Below are 22,941 nucleotides of genomic sequence, written 5' to 3'. Positions count from 1 at the left end.
ACAATAATAATAAAACTGATAATAATAAAAATAATAATGATAATAATGATGATGATAATAATAATGGTGATGATGATGATGATAATAATAATAAGAGAAGAACAAAATTTTATGGGATTTTCCTATTCAAATAGATAAGAAGATAGAATATAATAGACCAGACATAATAATTGATATGGAACAATTAAATTGCTTACTAATTGATCCATCATGTCCGTTTGATTACAGGATTGAGGAATTCCAACCACGTTTTGTGGTTTGCTACCTCAACAGCTTCTTTATAGGATCCAGTGGCTAAAGACATCAACAGGAGGACCCACGTCCGGTTTTGGCCCCTACTCCTCCGTGAGACCCAACACTTGAAAGGCACTCAGCCACTTTGTCTCTATATATATGCATACATATATATGCACATACATACATGTGTGTGTGTGTGTACATGGTGGAAGTCAACTAGTGACCAAGTAAGACCACTTCCTTAAACTCAGTGAGTCCATGCAAATGTTCTGAGAGTCCAAGAAGTTCCTGTGCACAAATTTGCATTGAATGGATAAGATGATGCACATCATCATTGTTCGACCGTGGTCGAGACAATGGAATTTACCATGCTACGCCAGACTTCACGGTCCATGATGGCATTACGGAGGTCCTGTTGCTGGATGCCTGTATCCCTGGAAATTACATCAGGGAAAGAGAGTGTGCGCCCTCTGGTATTGTGAGTAGATGGCTTCCAGAGGAGAAGAGTACAAATTACCGCGTTTTCAGCTCTACAACAATGTCCAGCAAACTGGATTCTCCTACCTTTCACAAGAGATGACACAGGTGGTAATTTCCCATATATTTGCATTTTGGTTGGATGGCGCTTCCACGAGAGATTTTGAGCTCTCATAAGGAGGCGAGTGTAGGTTCCATCCAACCGCCTCTCAAGCTTCTTTGATAACGTCCAGGTTTCTTAGCCATATAGTAGAATTGGTTCGACTGATGCACAACACTGAACCCATTGTTTGGTGCAATAAGCCATAACACCAATAGCACAACCGAGATTGAGACAGTCAGAAACCAACGGCACCTTGAGATTTTTTGTAAGAGCTTACCTTCTCCTTGGAAGAAGTTCTAGCAAGAATTAGGGGTCCTTCACTCCTAGTGGCTCACATGCTAATTAATCCCTAGTGGAGAGTCTAGCAAGTGCTACTACTCCGGGTCAGAGTGGAACTGGGAACAATTGTAGCTAACATTATTTACATTTGACGAATATTTGTTCTCATCTTATTTGTTGTTAACACAATGTTTCACCTGATATACCCTCCAGCCTTCTTCAGGTGTCTTGAGGAAATTTCGAACCTGGGTTCTCATTCCTAAGGTATTTTTCAATATTATCATTATTATTGTTATTATTATTATTATTCAGGACACTGCTTCTTTCAGTTTCCATCTACCAAATCCACTCACAAGGCTTTGGTCAGCCCTAGGCTATAGTAGAAGACACTTGCCCAAGGTGCCATGCAGTGGAACTGAACCTGGAACAGTGTGGTTCATAAGCAAGCTACTAACCACACAGCCACTCCTACGCTAAGGTTTTCATAAAAAGAAAATAACCAATGATCTTGCACAATACAAAATACAATCTGTAAAGAGGAACAATAAAAGTATGCAAGATATTTCTCAAGTTTAAAATGTGAATCTGTTTTTCTAGGTGCAGGAGTGGCTGTGTGGTAAGTAGCTTGCTTACCAACCACATGGTTCCGGGTTCAGTCCCACTGCGTGGCACCTTGGGCAAGTGTCTTTCTTCTACTACAGCCTCAGGCTGACCAAAGCCTTGTGAATGGATTTGGTAAATGGAAACTGAAAGAAGCCCAACCGATGCTGTTGTGTTTATGTCCCCGTCACTTAGCGGTTCGGCAAAACATACCGATAGAATAAGTACTGGGCTTACAAAGAATAAGTCCCGGGGTCGAATTGCTCGATTAAAGGCGGTGCTCCAGCATGGCCGCAGTCAAATGACTGAAACAAGTAAAAGAGTAAAGAGTAATATACGTGAGTGTGTGTGTATATGTATACTCTCTTTTACTTTTACTTGTTTCAGTCATTTGACTGTGGCCATGCTGGAGCTCCGCCTTTAGTTGAGCAAATTGACCCCAGGACTTATTCTTTGTGAGCCAAGTTACTTATTCTATCGGTTTCTTTTCCTGAACTGCTAAGTGACGGGAACGTAAACACACTGACATTGGTTGTCAAGTAATGGTGGGGAGACAAACACAGACACAAATGCATGCATATATATATATATATATATATATATACATACATGTACATGGGCTTCTTTCAGTTTCCGTCTACCAAATCCACTCACAAGGCTTTAGTCAGCCTTAAGCTATAGTAGCAGACACTTGCCCAAGGTGCTACGCAGTGGGACTGAACCCAGACCCATGTGGTTGGGAAGCAAGCTTATTACCACACAGCCACTCCTGAGCATATGTACACTTTTCTTTCATACTTTCATCAGTTCCATTCGAGGGCTGAGACCATGCAAGGGCACTTCGTACGTCCTCAATGTATCTTTATATATCTTCACTGTTGCAACCAATACGAATATGTTCTCCCTTAAACCAGACAGACTTGCAGAGTTTTAAGGGTAAATGTAATAACACAAACTAAATTAATTTAGCCTAACACCATTTTATTTTTCTTTCTTTTAGTGCCAACAAGTCGCCAGGGCAATATTTCAGTCTTGGCGCTAAATTAAATTAATAAGACTGATAATTAAATAAAACCTAATGATTAAAAGATAATTATTTTCTCGTATGAAATGACGCTACCAAAACCTTGAGACAAGAATTTTACTATAAATAGAGTTAGTTTCTTTCCCTCAAGTCATTCTACATTACCATTGTTATAAGTATGCTGTCACTTGGTATTACATCATTAATACAGAACACATGGGTTCCCTGGTGGCGCTGTGTTTATACATTCTGGACTTCTTTTGCTGTATTCCTTAGCAGTTGGAACGAATTATTAGAATGGTAGAATCTTTTATTCTGCCCTTGTCTCAGTCCATTGACTGCAGCTATGCTGGGGCCACTGGCTTGGAAGGTTTAGTCAAACAAATCAAAACTAGTACATATAGGTGCAGGAGTGACTGTGTGGTAAGAAGCTTGCTTACCAACCACATGGTCCTGGGTTCAGTCCCACTGCGTGGCACCTTGGGCAAGTGTCTTCTACTATAACCTCAGGCCGACCAAAGCCTTGTGAGTGGATTTGGTAGACGGAAACTGAAAGAAGCCCGTCGTATATATGTATATATATGTGTGTGTGTGTTTGTGTGTCTGTTTGTCCCCCTAGCATTGCTTGACAACCGATGCTGTTGTGTTTATGTCCCCATCACCTAGCGGTTCAGCAAAAGAGACTGATAGAATAAGTACTGGGCTTACAAAGAATAAGTCCCGGGGTCGATTTGCTCAACTAAAGACGGTGCCCCAGCATGGCCGCAGTCAAATGACTGAAACAAGTAAAAGAGTAAAAGAGAGTGTATACTTCTTTTTTTAAAAGTCTGATATTTATTTTATTGGCGTCTTTTGCTGAACTGCTTAGTTACGGCGATAGAAATGAACCAACATCAGTTGTTGCGTGTGTGTCTTTGTGTTTGTCCACCGACCTTCTCTTTATAAATGTTCTAAAAACTATTCACAGTCTTGGATTTTTTTCAATCACATTCTGTTAATTTTACATATATATATATATATATATCAGTCGCCATGATAGATCGTTAGCCACTACACACATTTTTTTTCTCTCCTTGTTTCTTTCCTTGTTTTTTCTGTGTCCCTTTCTGTAGAAGAGCGTAGGCTCGAAATGTAAAAGACTTTTTTCTAATCCTGAGCGTTATACTAATACATCTGTTTGTTTTGTACACCACCTGTCTTCGTCTTTTGTCTTTTTCGTAAACTCTCCCTATATATATATATATATGCATGCTAATACATGACCTACGTTGAACTCCTCGTTTGTATCATTATCGAACCTGGAGCTTAACTATAGTCTATTCATAGCACTTACTCAGCATTACCCGACACCTTTGGCTCTTCTTGACACCAATACTTCTCATACCATATATATATATATACATACATAGGGTACAAAATATAGCACCTTCGAAATGCAGAGTAGATGAAACAGGGACAACGGAAGAAGGGGAATATTCCTTGTGTTGCATGTCTCGTTTCTGTTTTTTTCATTGTTTGAAAAAAAGTTCATTTTCTATGTTTTTGTTTTTATGTTTTCTTTTCTCATTGTGTTCAACATTTCTTTGATGTCCTCCCAAGTATATATATATATATATAAAATAACCCTAACTATACATACACACACACATATATATATATATATTTTTGTGTGTTGTATATATATATATATTTGTATCTACAAATTTCTACACATGAACCCGGAGTTTCTACCCTTGACAGGTCGCTTCAACCGTGTTTTCTGACTTGAATTTGCTACCCAGGTTTCGGTTAAACGAATTTTCCATGCTGACGATAAACATAGGATAATTCATTCACCTACTTAAATATATATATATATATATATATATATATATTGTGAGGATATGTGACCAAGTGGTTACAGTGTTGCATCCACAATTAAAAGATGGTGCTTTCAATTCCTGAACCAGGCAGTGTATTGCATTCTTAAACAAAACACTGTAGAGTACAACTTTATTATTCTTCTTCAAGAATAGTATTGACAGTGACTTTGAAGTTCTGGCCAGCTAAGCAATCACTGGACCGTGATACATTTAAGCTAATCTTGCCATTCTACAGTGTCTGTTCATGTAAATTTTTCCTGGGTAACACTGGGTTCATTTGGATGGGAATGGTTGTAGATTGTAGGGTAGATTGTGGTAGAAAGGGGAGGATGGTATGCATGGGTGACTGCAGGTCTTCTATGGGCAACCTTGCCTAGACATGTGCCGCAGAGGGGAACTTTCTGGGTACAATCCCATGGTCATTTGTGACTGAAGGAGGTTTTTATTTATTTTATATTGATGAAACCATCACCCTGCTCCAGAGGTTTTCCTGGTTGTCATTCGATTTCTCAATTCCTTAATCCCATATGTAAAAGGCTAATTAGATCATTTACATAATTAAAATAGAATCGCCAACATTGAAATCTAGCTGAGGAATTTATTATAATTCTTTCCCTTCTCAAAGAATCTACACTTCTATAGTCAGTGCCTGAGATGGATTGTATCCAAAGTTGATTTAACAAAATAAGGTTGGTTCTTTTGTTGTTGTTTCTTGGGGGGAGGAGGGGGGGCTTGTTTGCGTGGTGGCAGGTCCCCATCAAAATATTGCTTTCTTCAATAGAAGTAACTATTGCTGTTTATGATGCGACGGCTGTAGTTATTGTTGCTGCTGCTGTTGTTGGTGGTGGTGGTTGTTATTGTTGTTTTTCTATGTTGGTTAGCTAAGTGAATAACCAATTAAATATTGGTGGTTGCAGAGAGAGGGGGAGGAGAGGAAAGAAGAGGAGGAGGGGCGAGAGAGGGTGTGTGACAAGAGGGGAGAGGGGGGGAGAGGAGAGGAGGAAAGAGAGGAGAGGTGGGGGAAAGAGAGGAGAGGTGGGGGAAGAGTGGAGAGAGGGGGAAAGAGAGGAGAGAGGGGGAAGAGAGGAGAGAGGGGGAAAGAGAGGAGAGAGGGGGAAAGAGAGGAGAGAGAGGGGGAAGAGAGGAGAGAGGGGGAAGAGAGGAGAGAGGGGGAAGAGAGGAGGAGAGGGGGGAAAGAGAGGAGAGAGGGGGAAGAGAGGAGAGGGGGGGGGAAGAGAGGAGAGGGGGAAAGAGAGGAGAGAGGGGGAAAGAGAGGAGAGGAGGAAAGAGAGGAGAGGAGGAAAGAGAGGAGAGAGGGGGAAAGAGAGAGAGAGAGGGGGAAAGAGAGGAGAGGGGGGAAAGAGAGGAGAGGGGGGACAAGAGAGGAGAGGGGGGACAAGAGAGGAGAGGGGGGACAAGAGAGGAGAGGGGGGACAAGAGAGGAGAGGGGGGACAAGAGAGGAGAGGGGGGACAAGAGAGAGGAGAGCGGGGGAGAGGGGGAAAGAGAGAAGGGGAAAGAGAGAAGAGAGAAGAGAGAGGGGGAAAGAGAGAAGAGAAAGGGGGAAAGAGAGAAGAGAGAGGGGGAAAGAGAGAAGAGAGAGGGGGAAAGAGAGGAGAGAGAGGGGGAAAGAGAGAAGAGAGAGGGGGAAAGAGAGGAGAGAGAGGGGGAAAGAGAGGAGAGAGAAGGAGTAACAGAAACAGAGGAAGAAGAGAGATGGGGGAGTGGTAACAGAGGGGGAGAGACAGAAGGAAAGAGAGAGAGAAATAATAAACTTATATGTAGTTGTTCAATCTGCAGAAAAATAGCAGCTAATTTTCCCCTCAGATCAAACCCCTGCTCTCACCGTTTTAAACGAGACATGTCTCATTGAAGAATATTATCTTAGACAACTGAAAAAGGTTGGATGGTCACAGTTGGAATATTCTTGCTCATAGTTTACTCTCAATCAAGATTTGACCCAAGGATAAAAAACAGCACTAACATATATTCAAATGTGGGAAATCAGAAGATGCGATTGGTTCCAAACTGGTAGAAACTTCTAGAAAGGTTAGCATGCCTTTCATCCTTTTGGGGCCGATTAAATAAGTACCATTTACACACTGGGGTCGATGTAATCAACTTAATCTGTTTGTCTGTCCTTGTTTGTCCTCTCTGTGTTTAGCCCCTTGTGGATAGTAAAGAAATAGGTATTTTGTCTGCCACTATGTCTGAGTTCTAATTCTGCCGAGGTCGACTTTGCCTTTCATCCTTTCGGAGTCGATAAATAAAGTACCAGTTACGCACTGGGGTCGATGTAATCCCTTTGTCTGTCCTTGTTTGTCCTCTCTGTATTTAGCCCCTTGTGGATAATAGGTATTTTGTCTGCCACTATGTCTGAGTTCTAATTCTGCCGAGGTCGACTTTGCCTTTCATCCTTTCGGAGTCGATAAAATTAAGTACCAGTTACGCACTGGGGTCGATGTAATCCCTTTGTCTGTCCTTGTTTGTCCTCTCTGTATTTAGCCCCTTGTGGATAGTAAAGAAATAGGTATTTTGTCTGCCACTATGCCTGAGTTCTAATTCTGCCGAGGTCGACTTTGCCTTTCATCCTTTCGGAGTCGATAAATAAAGTACCAGTTACGCACTGGGGTCGATGTAATCCCTTTGTCTGTCCTTGTTTGTCCTCTCTGTATTTAGCCCCTTGTGGATAGTAAAGAAATAGGTATTTTGTCTGCCACTATGCCTGAGTTCTAATTCTGCCGAGGTCGACTTTGCCTTTCATCCTTTCGGAGTCGATAAATAAAGTACCAGTTACGCACTGGGGTCGATGTAATCCCTTTGTCTGTCCTTGTTTGTCCTCTCGTATTTAGCCCCTTGTGGATAGTAAAGAAATAGGTATTTTGTCTGCCACTATGCCTGAGTTCTAATTCTGCCGAGGTCGACTTTGCCTTTCATCCTTTCGGAGTCGATAAATAAAGTACCAGTTACGCACTGGGGTCGATGTAATCCCTTTGTCTGTCCTTGTTTGTCCTCTCTGTGTTTAGCCCCTTGTGGATAGTAAAGAAATAGGTATTTTGTCTGCCACTATGTCTGAGTTCTAATTCTGCCAAGGTCGACTTTGCCTTTCATCCTTTCGGAGTCGATAAATAAAGTACCAGTTACGCACTGGGGTCGATGTAATCCCTTTGTCTGTCCTTGTTTGTCCTCTCTGTATTTAGCCCCTTGTAGGCAATAAAGAAATAAGAAACTTCTAGAATTCTTTGTATGAATGAGGAATAAAATTAGACTAAATGAAATAACGTGACTTTGTTCCAGAGAGAAGCACCACTGACGCTATTTTCATAGTCTGGCAACTTCAAGAGAAGTATTTAGCAAAGAACGAACCATTGTACTTGGCATTTGTTGATCTAGAGAAAGCCTTTGGCAATGCACCTCACTCAGTGATATGGTGGGCTCTGAGGAAGCTAGAGGTAGACGAATGGTTTGTGAAAGCAGTAAGGGGGTACTGTTTATAAGGTAAGAGTTAGCCATGGGTACAGTGATGTATTTAGTGAATTTAGAGTACAGGTAGGTGTTCACCAAAGCATGGTCCTCAGCCCTCTTCTATTTATCATCCTCCTCCAGACCATAACAGAGGAATTTAAGACTGGAAGCCCTTGGGAACTACAATATGCTGATGATGTGGCCTCATAGCAGAATCTGTAACAGAATTAGAAAAGAAATTCCAGGACCAGAACCTGGAAGGAAATGGTCTTAAAGTTAACTTAGTAAAGACCAAGATCCCAGTAAGTAAGAAGTTGAACAGAACCCATCACCCTTCTAGTAAATAGCTCTGATTGATATGTAGGAAGGGTGTAGGCAGAAATTCTATTCAGTGTACCCAGAGAAAGCTATGGACACACAAGCGATGCAGTAGAATAATAGGAAGTTTAACAAGTAGTGTTTGTTCCTTCTCAAGCCATACCTGGCTCATAAGGGCCGGTTTCCTGGTTTCTGTGGCATATAGTTTCCCCACCTGGAAAGGACGCCGGTCCATCGCAGTTGAGCTGCAAGATATAGGAGGAAAGAGCGAGAGAAAGTTGTGGCAAAAAACATACACATCACCCGGTCTGAGATTCAAACCCCTGATCCCTCGACCGCAAGTCCGCTGCTCTAACCACTAAGCCATGTGCCTCCACAACAAGTAGTGTTTGTATATGGAAGATGTACAGCAGCCATAAAGACCACAGATACACAGGAAAATGATTTCCTCAAATGTCCCAGAGGCTCTCTGGGACATTTGTGTTGAAGATTTAGTCATCGTGTTTTGTTTTATTTTTTGCCCCATCAAGTAGTAAGTGAAACATTTTTATTTTGTTTTTCCTATCCACACTGAAAAATATGAGCTCTACATAGTCTTCTGACCTTAAAATCCTCTCCTTAAAATCTTACCCTAACATAGAAAAAAAAGTTAAAAGTCGCTTCAGCCATCATTTACACGGGAGTTAAATAACCCTTTCTACTATAGGCACAAGGACTGAAATTTTGAGCGGGGAAGGAGTAAGTCGATTACATCGAATCCAGTATGCAACTGGTACTTAATTTATCGACCCCGAAAGGATGAAAGGCAAAGTCGACCTCAGCAGAATTTGAACTCAGAACGTAGCGGCAGACGAAATACGGTTACGCATTTCATCTGGCGTGCTAACGATTCTGCCAGCTCGCCGCCGCTTTACACGGGGTTAAATAATAACGACAATAGCAACAACAACAAAAAAAGGCCACGTGGAATAATATAATCCTAGATACATTAATAATGACCAACAGAAGGAATGGTCAAGAGTGGAACTATTAAAATCATAATTATGACTTATTAAGTCATGGCCTGAATGGAGAAGAGGGCGGTGACCAAAACAAGAACAACGACGTCTACGCCGACCTCTGTTCACAGTGAATTCCAAAATGTTGTAGGGAAGATAATTCTTGAATTGTAAGGGAAATAATTAAGTGAAGGGAAATAACTCTTGTAAAGAAATTGCATCATGAAATACGTATTTCTGTTACAAGATAAATCATTTTGCGGATGCTCTGAGACGTAGCGTCAACCTATGTTTCTGGGGCCTCAGAGGTTTTCGAGTCTCTCAACACCAGACTCCCTCACCCACTTGACGAAGTCCCGGCTACAATCCCAATAGCAGCAAACCAAGGATCTTTTCTGTTTGAACGGCAGTTTTTATCTAGCGGTGTCATATGAAATTGTCACCCATAATTATGACCCTAGTATCGATCTATTGCATTTCAATCTGTTTTAGGGTTAGGGGTGGGGGTTGGGTATCTTTTTTTCTTCACAAATGTAAATAAACCCAATCTGTTTCTTAAACGAGGGATATATTCATACGGCACAGAATGTTCTCTTTTTTTTTTACCTCAATAGACGTCATTGATTGGTTGAAATTGCAGAAATTGAAGAAAAAAAAGCAAATATCTTACAAACTATAGAATTTTCTCAATAAAGCCAAGAGAAAAAGATGTTTTATAAACACATTCAACCAGTTTACGAAGTTTAAAAGTGTTTAGTTTACTCTCTTTTACTTGTTTCAGTCATTTGACTGCGGCCATGCTGGAGCACGTGGAAATTATTTTAAAAACTGCCGTTCAAACCGAAAAGATCCCAAACCACTGTACTGCCCTCTTTCTCAAAAGCCACTAGCCACCTGGCGGCTTTCTCTTTAGTTTCAGTGATAGAACTTATAGCCATTCTCTTTGATGCACCATTAACACCGAGCCCGACTTTTATTTTTAGGCGAAGTAATATTTTTCGAAAGGGTGGTGATGACTTTTCTGTAAAAAGAAGTTGCGACGACGAGGGTTCCAGTTGATCCGATCGACGGAACAGCCTGCTCGTGAAATTAACGTGCAAGTGGCTGAGTACTCCACAGATAGGTGTACTCTTAATGTAATTCTTAGGGAGATTCAGCATGACACAGAGTGTGACAAGGCTGGCCCTTTGAAATACGGGGCCAACAGAAACAGGAAGAAAGAGTGAGAGAAAGTTGTTGTGAAGGAGTACAGCAGGGATCACCACAACCCCTGACAGATGTTTTCGCTCAATAAACACTCACAATGCCCGGTCTGCGAATCGAAACTGCGAGTCCGTTGCCCTCACCATTGGGCCATTGTGCCTCCACACACAATATATATTTATATATTCAGTGTTGAACAAAATAATGGAAACACCTAGCATCATAATTTTGAAATGTCTATAAAACCGCCAAAAGCTTGTTTATTTTTATGTGTTTTGATTTAGTATTAATGTTGCTTAATATGTTTTGCTAAAATTACTGGGTTTTTTTTTCAGATATCATCACGAAAAGGTAAACAGAATTCATTAAAATGACAGACCTGGTCCCAGAAGCCCCATTGTTCATTATGTGAACAGTTTAAAGAGTCTAAAACCATCTCTGGAACATAAGTAATGCATGTTCCAAGTTTGAAGAAAATCAGTTGTGAACTTCAGACGTTATGCGGGTTTACAGACCCACAATGAGTGAGAGAGAGGCAGAGAGAGAGACAGACAGACAGGCAGGCAGATAGACAGACAGACAGATAGATAGATAGATAGGTATGTAGATAATCTTCTTAAAACCGGTTTGCCGTGCAGAAACAAATGTGATCAATGATTGAAGTCCGATATCTTCCATCTTCGTGTTATATTATTATTATTATCATCATTATTATTATTGTTATCCCCCCCCTCTCTCTCTCTCTTTGCCTGCATGCATGTGTGTCTCTACCAGGCAGCAGAAAAGCACCCTCAACAAGAAACCTTGAGCAGTTATACTTTTCTGTTGTTGAGTAGTACAGCTCCGGCGTCTGGCGACGGACTTGGTAAACACCCACAAAGTTGTCAACCACCTCACCAATAACAACACTGAACACCTTTTTGATCTCCATGTGTCTAACACACGTGGACATGCCTACAAAGTCAGAAAACAACACAGCTCCCATGACTTTCGGAAACATTTTTTCACGCTCAGAGTTGCTGAAGCATGGAACAAACTGCCTGCGTCAGTTGTTGACTGCCATGACACTGCATCCTTTAAGGCCTTCATGCTTTCCGAAATCCGCCGAAACTACACCTGATTATACATACACTTTAGATGAGTTGTAGTGCACCTGAGCACTGTACACAATTATTATTATTATTATTATTATCCTAACCAAAACTGTATATTTACCTTCATCAGTGAAGAGGTTCTGTGCTTCCAGCTAATAGATTTGATGAGTCATCTATATTGCTCCTTCCGTTCCGAGTTCAAATTCCACTGACGTTAGCTTTGCCTTTCATCCTTTTGGGATCAGTAAAATCAAGTCCTGGGGTTGAGGGTCAATGTATTTCACTTGTCCTTCCCGTCAAAATCACTGACCTCGTATTAAAATTTGCAGCCATTATTATTATTATTAAATTCCACTGACTTCTGTCTTGTCTTTCATCCTTTAGGGGTCGATAAATTAAGTACCAGTGAAATAGTGGGGTTTATGTAATCGACTAGTTCCATCCCCACAAATTTCAGAGTTTGTGTCTGTAGTAGAAATTATTATTATCATTATTATTTGTGTCTGGAGCTGTCGGCCACGTGTTCGGAGGTCTGTTAATTTTTCTTCATATTTGTTGGTTTGCTGTTTTGTTTTTGAACTGTAATTTTGATAACCAGGCTTGCCACAAGCAAGACCAACGGGGGTGGCAAAAATTCGCCCTTAAAGGGCGAATTTTGACTTTTAGCAAATCAGAATTCCATATTTTGCAAAAAGAAAAAAAATTGCAACATGGCTTCTCAAATCGAGCGCGTGGACGTTCCTTGTAACAACCTCTGTGAAATTTCGTTCCCTCCGCCACCTAATATGGTTGAGAGGGAGAGGAAGAGCAGTAGCAACAACAGCATCATCACCATCATCAATACTGACGAAGGCATAAAGTAGAGAGTGGAGAAGAACACTAACACTGTTACCACCTCCGCCATCACGTGGACCAACCAGAGTAACAACAACTATAAGCGGGAAGGTGAAGAGAAAGAAAAAAATATTCTTTTACGCTAAACACCTGCAGATTTCACCACCACCACCATGTCAAACAAAGAAAAAATTAGCAAAACACAGATAACAGTTGATTTTTCTAATCAAACACATTGTGGGTTCGCACAACGGTGTGTCGGAAAATGGAGGAGGTGGAATTGTCAAAAGTGGAGTTGGCTAGAGCCAAACTGACATCTAACTAGAACTGGCAGAACAGTCCACCTGAACGCACCAGAAGAGGTGCAGGGAGAAATAAAACGCAAAACAATAACATACAGAGCGTAGAAGTGGCTGTGTGGTAAGTAGCTTGCTTACCAACCACATGGTTCCGGGTTCCGTTCCACTGCGTGGCACCTTGGGCAAGTGTCTTCTACTATAGCCTCGGGCCGACCAAAGCCTTATAAGTGGATTTGGTAGACGGAAACTGAAAGAAACCCGTCGTATATATGTATATATATATGTGTGTGTGTTTGTTGTGTGTGTGTGTGTGTGTGTGTGTCTGTGTTTGTCCCTCCAACATCGCTTGACAACCGATGCTGGTGTGTTTACGTCCGCGTAACTTAGCGGTTCGGCAAAAGAGACCGATAGAATATGTACTAGGCTTACAAAGAATAAGTCCTGGGTCCGATTTGCTCGACTAAAGGCGGTGCTCCAGCATGACCACAGTCAAATGACTGAAACAAGTAAAAGAGTAAAAGAGATGTATATCATTGAAGACACGAAAAATAGAAAGATCTACGCAGGCGCAAGTCAAAAAATTCCTGAGACCTGCATGGAACAAAAAATGTTATGTCACATATGGTAACAGCTTTGGCACAGTAGAGGTGAGGTTCTCAAGCGAACAACTGGCCAAAGAAAATGCCACGACAACTCTTAAGACTGAAGAATTGCATATGATTCTCACATATCTCGGTCGGAGGGTCGTTAAAATCAAGGTAGAGGATGTGCCATCAGGAGTGGACACCTTGTTGGCAGCGGCCGTGTTGTACGGCAAAGAGGAGAGAATTAAAATTCTAGAAATACACAGATACAATAAAGAAAATTGGTACAGCACAGGCATGGAACTCTTGTTGAATGCAAATTTCGCAATTGCACCAAAGATTCCAGGTCTCATTGAGCTCCCTGGAGGTACAAAACTGTTGGTAGCAGTAGAGAGTAGAAAGCCGAGATGCCACATTTATGGCCAAACAAACCACTTGAAGGCTCTCTGCCCTGGGCAAGCAAAAGAGAAAACTACACTGCCGCAGACACTTCCAACACAACAACAACTGCAAGAATACCAGCAGAGACAGGTGACCACTGAAGAAGCGAAGACAACAGCAACAGTAGCAACAACACCAATTACAGCAGCACCGACAGCAGCAGCAACAGTGGAGGCGCAATGGCCCAGTGGTTAGGGCAGCGGATTTGCACTCGCAAGAACGATTCCCAGACCGGGCATTGTGAGTGTTTATTGAGCAAAAACATCTAAGCTCTACGAGGCTCCGGCGGGTGGGGTGGTGAACCCCGTTGTACTCTTTCCCCACAACTTTCTCTCGCTCTTTCTTCCTACTTCTTCCACAAAGCAGAGGAACCATGGTGTAACCCACTATGGCGTGGTAAACATTCAGACCCTAATCTAGATTACGAATCCTCTGTACCCCAGGATGGTTCAGCTCTCCACCCGTTAAAAGCCACCGTTTACAGAATGAGGATAGCAACGTAGCTTTCGCGTCCGTGCAACCGCCAGTCTATCGCATGTGGTGGGTGGATATTCAAGTTGCCACACGCATTCTTAGTAGCTTAGTAGCATTTTTGCCCCAGTAACTCACACTGAAGAAAGTTGAGGCCCATCGGGCCAGAACCCGAAACCATGGTATATGAGCATCTGAATGGCCTAGTGTGCTTTTTAATGTCTTAATTTCTTTATCCGTTTCTTCGCTTTTCTATTATGTTGATTGAATTATATATAAAGCTACAGCTTTATTAAGTTCGTTCAGAGTTGCCTCTCTTAGGTACATCTCATTGACAAGAGTCAAAAACACTCGAAACATCAATGTCTGGGATTCCTAATAGATGGCGACACTGAACGAACTGGGTGTTTTCACACCTTTTTACCATAAGAGAGAATTTTTCTCCGCAGTGTATTTGCCTTTTAGCAATTGAAATATGTGACAAACATGCACTCTCCTGTCTTAGAAATAACTTTTTCTTCACCCATTCTCTTCCGGTCATTTCAAAATGTAACCACATGTGGACCGTTGGCGATTTTCTTCCTCCGTCTTCCGTTCTTTCTGAAGAAGAGCGTTGCTCGAAACGTTAAACCATCTTTCTTTCCTTCCTTTAATGTCTGCTAATACTTTACATGTATCACGTAAATTAACTCACGTGGTACGCAATTAACTCACGTGAGGCGCAGTTGAGTGAGAGACCAACAAAACTCCTTGTAACACCAAAGATGAACCGAAGACAAGAATTATGGCAGCATTCACCAACTTAAAGAAGTAGACCGTCCAGATGAGTTGCAGGAGATTGCGAAGTCGTCTGGAGGCTATGATTGAGACGAATGGCGATTTTATTGAATAAGTTTACTGTTTAGCATTTCAAGATATTTTCATGTAATTTTGGTAAATATATCTGTTAAAATGAGATGTCGGGGGTTATTTTCATTTTTACGTAATTTAGACAATATATTCACCACAACACCCTGTATGACTATAAAGGACAGACAAACGGATTAAGTCGATTACATCGACCCCAGTGCGTAACTGGTACTTAATTTATCGACCCCGAAAGGATGAAAGGCAAAGTCGACCTTGGCGGAATTTGAACCCAGAACGTAACGGCAGACGAAATACATATATATATATAGTAAATCTAAAAGAAGATGAACAAACACAAAAGAAGTTAATTGTATCATGGTGCTGTTTTTCTCACAGACGGTGCCCAACTGACCCTACTATACTGTGTAGTTGACAAAGTCAAACATAATGTGAATATGCGAAATTAAAAATATAAAATGGCGGAAATTTACCCATCGCTCCCTGAATGTGTGTGTGTACGCGCGCGTCTGTACAAATATGTATGTATGTATGTATGTATGTATGTATGTATGTATGTATGTATCTGTATGTATGTATGTATGTATGTGTGTGTGTATGTATGTATGTTTGTATGTATGTATGTATGTATGTATGTATGTATGTAAGTATGTATGTATGCATGTATGTATGTGTGTGTGTATGCATGTATGTATGTATGTATGTATGTGTATGTATGTATGTATGTATGTATGTATGTATGTATGTATGTATGCATGTATGTATGTAAGTATGTATGTATGCATGTATGTATGTGTGTGTGTATGTATGTATCTGTATGTATGTATGCATGTGTATACACACACACACAAGCGTGGCTGTGTGGGAAGAAGCTTGCTTCTCAACCACACAGTTCCGAGTTCAGTCCCATTGCGTAGTAATGAAATAGTAAGGAGTAAATTCATTCAATAAAATCGCCATTGGCTTCAACCACAGCCTCCTGACGACTTCTGAATCTCCTGCAACTCAACTGGGCGGTCTCCTTGTGAGTAGATTTGGTAGACGGAAACTGGATAAGGCTGTCATATATATATATATTATATATATATATATATATATATATATGTATATATATATATATATATATATATATATATATATATATATAGATAGATAGATAGATAGATAGATAGATAGATAGATAGATAGATAGATAGATAGATACATACATACATACATACATACATACATACATATATATATACATACACATATACATACATACGTACGTACGTACATACATACGTACATACATATACATACATACATACATACATATATACATACATACATATACATACATACGTACATACATATACATATATACATACATACATATATACATACATACGTACGTACATACATACATACATACATACATACATACATACATACATACATACATACATACGTACGTACGTACATACATACGTACATACATATACATACATACATACATACATATATACATACATACATATATACATACATACGTACATACATATACATATATACATACATACATATATACATACATACGTACGTACATACATACATACATACATACATACATACATACATACATACATACATACATACATACATACATACATATGCATGCATGTGTGTCTGTGTCTTTGTTCCTCACCACCGCTTGACAACCGGTGGCGGAGTGTTTACGTCCCAAAATCACAAAATTCAATGCACTGGGCCCTATAATATTTATTTATCAATAGCAAGCCACGACATACATAGATCCGAATTGGGTCCCTAGGCAACTGCCCATGTGCCCACCATGCCTCAATGATGGCACTGGATGAAATTCCAGCTGTCGAAGGTTCTCATTTTTTGATGAGCGGTCTTCAGCAAGGTGAAATGAATTGCCCAGCTCAAAGACAAAATGCACCATCCGGTCAGTAATTTGAACTCAGACCTAACCATCTGAATTCCAACACCCTAACCACTAGGCCGTATGCTCTCCACTAAGTCATACTCGGATACATTGAAGAAAAGAAAAAGACAATTTAGATAAGGGGTTCCCAAACTTATTTTGCTTGTGGACCCCCTGAGAGCTATCTTATCATCTGTGGACCCCATATATGCACGTGTAAATTTTTGAAATAATATATTTGTTTGTAGGTTAGTAAAAACTAACAATAAAACAATTTCGTTATATTCATAACATAAATTCCAAATACAAGTCTTGAAAATTTCAATAAAATATACGCACAGGCGTAGGAGTGGCTGTGTGGTAAGTAGCTTGCTTACAACCACATGGTTCCAGGTTCAGTCCCACTGCGTGGCACCTGGGCAGTGTCCTTCTGCTATAGCCCCGGGCCGACCAAAGCCTTGTGAGTGATTTGGGTAGAAGGAAACTGAAGAAGCCCGTAGTATATATGTATATGTATATAATATATATATATATATATATATAATTATATATATATATATATATATATATATATATATATATATATGCGTGTGTTTGTGTTTGTGTGAGTGTGTTTGTCCCCCTAGCGTTGCTTGACAACCGATACTGGTGTGTTTATGTCCCCGTTACTTAGCGGTTCGGCAAAAGAGACCGATAGAATAAGTACTGGGGCTTACAAAAGAATAAGTCCCGGGGTCGAGTTGCTCGATTAAAGACGGTGCTCCAGCATGGCCGCAGTCAAATGACTGAAACAAGTAAAAGAGTAAAAGAGTAAAAGAGCACTTCCCCTAGTAAACAAAATTTATATATGGACCCACAAATTGTAATTTTTTACTCGTGGGCCCCGGTTGGGAACCCCTGAATTAGATCGTGTTGTCCTTGATAACTTTAGAAACAGAGGATGGTCCAGGCGCGGTCCCAGGAATTTTTCGAAAGGAGGACACAAGATCTGAAGGGAATATAATTCCAGGAGAAAAGTGTGTAATAACATTATTTAGAAATGCGCACTTCTTTTGTTGAAGGGAAGGGCACGCGCCCCTCAGTACCCCCTCCCCCGCTTGGGTTCGCCCCTGTGGTCCTGGTGTAAACAACTTTGATTATGCATGTTCCCTATCAGGTCATACTTGGGGCTAAATAATAACAACCACAACAACAATTATAACAACAAACGACGCTCTGGGTAATGTAGTACTGGAATATATTCGATTGGGTGATCATGGTTGGAACGATTTTGATCAAGTCTACTCTGGATAGCGCAGGAGTGGCTGTGAGGTAAGTAGCTTGCTTACCAACCACATGGTTCCGTGTTCAGTCACACTGCGTGGCACCTTGGGCAAGTGTCTTCTACTGTAGCCTCGGGCCGACCAAAGCCTTGTGAGTGGTTTGGTAGACGGAAACTGAAAGAAGCCCGTCGTATATATGTATATATATGTATGTGCATGTATGTTTGTGTGTCTGTGTTTGTCCCCCTAGCATTGCTTGACAACCGATGCTGGTGTGTTTACGTCCCCGTGACTTAGCGGTTCGGCTAAGAGACCGGTAGAATAAGTACTGGGCTTGCAAGGAATAAGTCCTGGGGTCGAGTTGCTCGACTAAAGGTGGTGCTCCAGCATGGCCGCAGTCAAATGAGTAAAAGAGACACGAAGCAATAGAAACGGCGGCGGACGGGCAGCGCTAATGATGATTACTGTGGCGGTGGTGGTGGCGGCGGCGGTGGTGGTGGTGGTGGTGGTGGCAGTGGTGGTGGTGGTGGCGGCGGTGATGGTGGTGGTGATGGTGGCGGTGGCGATAGCAGTGATGGTGATGGTGGTGGTGGTGGTAGTGATAGCAGTGATGGTGATGGTGGAGGTGGTGGTGGTGGTGTTGGTGGCGATGGTGGTGGTGGTGGTAATGCTGGTGCTGCTGGTGCTGGTGGCGGGCGGCGGCGGCGGCGGCGGCGGCGGTAGCGGCGCGCGGCGGCAGCGGCGGCAGCGGCGGCGGCGGCGGCGGCGGCGCGGCGGCGGCGGCCAGCGGCGGCGGCGGCGGCGGCGGCGGCGGCGGCGGCGGCCGGCAGCGGCGGCGGCGGCCGGCAGCGGCGGCGGCGGCGGCAGCGGCGGCGGCGTTGATAATGGTGACGACCGTGGCGATGATATTCCCTCTGAGAAAAAGATGAAAAAAGAGAAGATACGCCGATCTCTAGAACTCCGGCGCTGATTGGTCAGTTAAATGTAGACCTGTTTGTTGATTGGTCAGCTAAATGTGGACCATTTCATTGAGAGATCAGCTAAATTTAGCTGAGAGCATTGATTAAAATAATTGAGTTGCGATCACTTTAATATGTCATCTAATCAAGGTTGGTTGCCATGGGTAACGTCTAAATCAAAACTTATTGATTAGCCTACACTTAGCTTATAAGGGCCGCTTTAGTGTCATCATCATCATTATCATAGGCGGAGAGGTGGCTGTGTGGTAAGAAGTTTGCTTTACAACCATATGGTCCCGGGTTCAGTCTTACTGCGTGACATCCTTGGTTAAGTGCCTTCTGCCGTAGCCTCTCGAGCCGATCAAAGCCTTGTGAGTGGATCTGGTAGACGGAAACCGAAAGCAGCTTTTCGTAGATAGGGTGTTCGGGATAAATTTGACGCTGGCAGAAATGTTAGCACGCCGGGCGAAATGCGTAACCGTATTTCGGCTGCCGCTACGTTCTGAGTTCAAATTCCGCCGATGTCGACTTTGCCTTTCATCCTAATCCTAAAACCCTAACCCTAAAACCTTAAAGCTAAAACCAATACAAACGCACGAACGATGTCATAAATAACAGTGACAAACGAAAAATACACCGCCGATAGTTATTGTTGACAAACAACGGCAGTAATTTTATTCACCTGAATACACGTCATTGATTGGTTGAAATTGCCAAAATACGACTACTTTAACAGGAAATTACTTCGTAAATATAAGTTTTTTTCTCAAAAATACTAAGAATAAAAGATGTTTAATATGACACATTCTATCAGAGCCCGAAGTTTGAAAGTGTTTAGTTACCAAAAATTATTTTTTAAATCTGTCGGTCAAAAGGTAAAAATCCCAATATTCAAATGGCTTCCTGTGCTCCATGTCAGTTGACATTTTCTAGGCTACAGCTTCAGTCTTTATGCTCTCCAACGCCGTTGACTGTTCACCAAACCATCAAGTTGTTCTTGAAAAACAGACAAAACATCAAGTTTAGCCCGAACACACTGTACACAGGTTTGAATACATTCACAAACACAAGCACGCATAGATATGTATATAAATGCCAGTGTAGGAGTGAGGGTGACAAAGTGAACATTAATATACTTGATGTACAAAGCAACGGGGTTTTCTTTTCAATATTAACTAAAACTACACGGTGATGACAAATATTTTCTAAATGATTTTGTCAAGTCTGCGGTAAAAACTGACGTAGGGGAGATAATCAATGAAACACTTTTTTTTTCAAATTTTATGTGTGTGTACGTAAAGATATTTGTGTGTTTATATACACATACATACATACATGATATATATATATATATATGCATATATACACAATATATGTACATGCCTACATATATATTTATATATACATGCATATATAGGTACAGGACATATACACACAAATGCACAGAGACATATACATACATAGATACATACAAACATACATATATATGCACATATATATTACATATATATACATACATAAGTTTATATATATATATATGTATATATATATATATGTGTGTGTGTATATATATACATACATATATACATGCATACATACATGCATAAATGCATACATACATATATACATATATACATGCATACATATATACATATATACATACGCACACACATACATACATACATACATACATGCATACATACACACATACATGCATACATACATACATACATACATACATACATACATACATACATACATACATACACACATACACACACATACATATGCATGCAGACACATAGGAACGGTGGAGCCTTCTGGGCCTTCGTACACTAACTACTATATTATTTAGAAAATAACTCCCGCATGCATATAAACTGGCTACACAAATACACACACACACACACCACGCATAGACACGTACACACGTGTGTGTGTGTGTGTAATTAAATTGTATGCATACGGACAGATGCAAACAGATAAGGCTGGTATTTTACACTTCGATGTCCTCCAACCAACAAGCCAACCAGCCAGCCAACCGACCGACCGACCGACCAGCCAACCAGCCAGCCAACCGACCGACCAGCCAGCCAGCCAGCAACCGACCGACCGACCGACCAACCAGCCAGCCAGCCAACCGACCGACCGACCGACCAACCAGCCAGCCAGCCAACCGACCGACCGACCGACCGACCGACCAGCCAGCCAGCCAACCGACCGACCGACCAACCAGCCAGCCAGCCAACCGACCGACCGACCGACCAACCAGCCAGCCAGCCAGCCAACCGACCGACCGACCGACCGACCGACCAGCCAGCCAGCCAACCGACCGACCGACCGACCAACCAGCCAGCCAGCCAACCGACCGACCGACCAACCAGCCAGCCAGCCAACCGACCGACCGACCGACCAACCAGCCAGCCAGCCAACCGAGCGACCGACCGACCAACCAGCCAGCCAGCCAACCGACCGACCGACCGACCAACCAGCCAGCCAGCCAACCGACCGACCGACCGACCAGCCAGCCAGCCAACCGACCGACCGACCGACCGACCAACCAGCCAGCCAGCCAACCGACCGACCGACCAACCAGCCAGCCAGCCAACCGACCGACCGACCGACCAACCAGCCAGCCAGCCACCGAGCGACCGAACCGACCAACCAGCCAGCCCGCCAACCGACCGACCGACCGACCAACCAGACCGCCAGCCAACCGACCGACCGACCGACCAGCCAGCCAGCCAACCGACCGACCGACCGACCGACCGACCAGCCAGCAACCGACCGACCGACCGACCGACCAACCAGCCACCAGCCAACCGACCGACCGACCAACCAGCCAGCCAGCCAACCGACCGACCGACCGACCGACCGACCAGCAGCCAGCCAACCGAGCGACCGACCGACGACCGACCAACCAGCCATCCAGCCAGCCAACCGACCGACCGACCGACCAACCAGCCAGCCAGCCAACCGAGCGACCGACCGACCGACCAACACCAGCCAGCCAGCCAACCGAACCGCCGACCGACCAACCAGCCAGCCAGCCAACCGAAACCGACCGACCGACCGACCGACCAGCCAGCCAGCCAACCGACCGACCGACCACCAGCCAGCCAGCCAACCGACCGACGCGACCGACCAACCAGCCAGCAGCCAACCGACCGACCGACCGACGACCGACCAGCCAGCCAGCCAAGCCGACCGACCGACCGACCAACCAGCCAGCCAGCCAACCGACCGACCGACGCAACCATCCAGCCAGCCAACCGACCGACGACCGACCAACCAGCCAGCCAGGCCAACCGAGCGACCGACCGACAACCAGCCAGCCAGCCAACCGACCGACCGACCGACCACCAGCCAGCCAGCCAACCGACCGACCGACCGACCAGCCAGCCAGCCAACCGCCGACCGACCGACCGACCACCAGCCAGCCAGCCAACCGACCGACCGACCAACCAGCCAGCCAGCCAACCGACCGACCGACCGACCACAGCCAGCCCGCCCACCGAGCGACCGACCGACCACCAACCAGCCAGCCAGCCAACCACCGACCGACCGACCAACCAACCAGCCAGCCAGCCAACCGACCGACCGACCGACCATCCAGCCACCAACCGACGACCGAC

This window comes from Octopus sinensis, linkage group LG23 (genome assembly GCF_006345805.1).
Source record: "Octopus sinensis linkage group LG23, ASM634580v1, whole genome shotgun sequence".
NCBI classification, from domain to species: domain Eukaryota; kingdom Metazoa; phylum Mollusca; class Cephalopoda; order Octopoda; family Octopodidae; genus Octopus; species Octopus sinensis.
This window is presented reverse-complemented; position numbering follows the sequence as displayed.